Source organism: Aplysia californica, unplaced genomic scaffold, assembly GCF_000002075.1.
Source record: "Aplysia californica isolate F4 #8 unplaced genomic scaffold, AplCal3.0 scaffold00108, whole genome shotgun sequence".
Classification (NCBI taxonomy): Eukaryota; Metazoa; Mollusca; class Gastropoda; order Aplysiida; family Aplysiidae; genus Aplysia; species Aplysia californica.
The window spans coordinates 622,191-624,293 of record NW_004797378.1 but is presented as its reverse complement, the minus strand read 5'-3'; the positions used below and the strand labels follow the sequence as shown (position 1 = coordinate 624,293).

The window sequence follows — 2,103 nt, the reverse complement described above, 5'->3', positions numbered from 1 at the left end:
ATACATATACACATATATTGATTAATCGGGAGTAGGTGTTCTAAAGTTTTAATCTTTTCGCAGTCTTAGAGCAAAATAAATTTAAGTGAAGATAGAGTTACATCTTTTGATCTCACTGCAACTCGACTGATAACACCCCAGAGTGTTTTTAATGACTTTTTTAAAACCTCTATTTCAATGGGAAAATACATTAAAATTGGCATGCTGCTTATCTTTGGGCTTTTCTTTTATTAACGTATTTCTTTGTTAATGTCATTCTTCGAAGAAAAGGGACAGGGGTCTGTAAAAAAAAGGGGGGGGGGGCAGAAAAGACTTCACAGAGAATATTTAGCTTTATTAAATCATGACAAAAGTTCATGTTTATAACATAATATCAATGTACATTCTTATATCGTAGAATTATATTTCTTCCCTTTTCCTCTCGTCTCCCAGGAGCCGACTGTTATCGAAGGGGAATCGAATACCTCATTTTTTAAATTCTGGTAAGTAGGTTATTGTCATTTCTTGTTAGATTATTTACAGCCCCATTGCACTACGCTTCCTCAGAATTACAATGTTATGTCTTCTCAGTACCTAGTTTTGAGGAATTTGAGGTTTAAAAAAAATTGTTTTGAGTTTCAGAACATGTCATGCTTTATTGAAAGCAATTCTTTGAATAATTAATTATCTTGATTAAGACTCCGAAAAATATTACGATTTTGACAGAGCTGGTAGAACATTTGGTTCCTGACCCCATGGTCTTGGTAACTCAAAACGGTCAAAACTGTCAGACAGAACTTTGCAATTCTGCGGTAGCGGCTATTTAGATCATTAGTGGGCGGGATACTCCGACCCTGTCTTTCCGAGCCTAATGGATGGGATACAAACGGAGGTCGTGGTTTACTTTTCAGCTTTATTCTAAACAACAACTAAATACTAAATTGTACATACAAATTACACAGTTTGGAACCTTTTCAGCATGAATCCACTGAAGCCGTGTGTGTGTGTGTGTGTGTGTGTGTGTGTGTGTGTGTGTGTGTGTGTGTGTGTGTTGGTGAACTTCTGCCTGAAAAAAATATCCTAATTAAAGTTTGGTTAACCCTGTGAATTCCATAGTTTAGTTCCCTTACCAAATTTGTTAATATGGGGTCTGGTGTACCACGCAGTCCATTGGCATCATCTCCTGTCGTGTATTTGCCCGCACCCACCATTCACCCCCAAAAAGAAGAGAAAATCACGTCGTAATGCGTAATAAAAATGAATTTAAAAATGAAAACACAAAATCTTATGCTGAGACTGGGGAACTTCTGTCTGAAAATGTCTGATTAGGTGTATGAATATCCTTTTTCCGTACCAAAAGTGTTAATAGTGGTTGTTCGTAGTGATTGTAGTTAGGTGAGTATTTCAAGCCCCGATCGACTCAATTCAGATTATTTAGGAAGCCAGCTTCAGACCAAGCCTGCAAGAACCAACCTTGGTAGAGAGGGATACAATATTCCATAGAAAGTCTTAGATATTCGATTAAAATGTATTCAAATTTCGGAATCGAACTCGTGTCTCCGGCATGCGACAGGGAAGCGCCAAAATGCTACACCACTGACGCCGGTGCAAATGTTTACTCCCCATCGACCTTATTTAGATCATTTAGGAAGCAGGCTCTACCCATCTTGCCAACTGGAATTAGCCTTAGCCAAATGGATTACATTATCTAAGTGGACAGGTAGAGATACATTTACTCGGCGAATCAGCTTCCCCGAATGAGATTTGAACTGATGTCTTTTGCGTGCGACCGCAAAGAACCAGGTCAATACACCACAGACTGTGATATGTTTACTGCTACCGTAATATCCACAATAATAACGCGATAAAACCAGGAAGTCCCTCAAAGCTCAGAGTCTTAAGAGTTGAACCATAAAAAAACATGAATATATTTAATCAAGGTTTGTGAAGAGCCTATTTTAAGTATTCATAAACAACTTCCTGATGCCGGGAAAAAGAAAAGATATGATTGGTGTCTTTTTATAATAATTACCCTTGAAACATCTGCACTAGCCATCAGCGGAAGAGAGAGAGTGTGTCTGTTTGTGTGTGTGTGTGAGAGAGAGAGAGGGGGGGGAGAGAGAG

General features: G+C 38.4%; 1 protein-coding gene across 3 annotated transcripts in view; it reads left to right on the top strand.

The window, feature by feature from the left end:
- Positions 1-2,103, top strand: part of LOC101853848 — a 126,033-nt gene that overhangs the window by 85,940 nt on the left and 37,990 nt on the right. For all 3 annotated transcript variants that reach the window (XM_035969038.1, XM_005095600.3, XM_005095602.3), the window contains exon 2: positions 433-482. The gene's annotated coding sequence lies outside the window, so the exon portion shown is untranslated. The remainder of the gene's footprint in view (positions 1-432; positions 483-2,103) is intronic.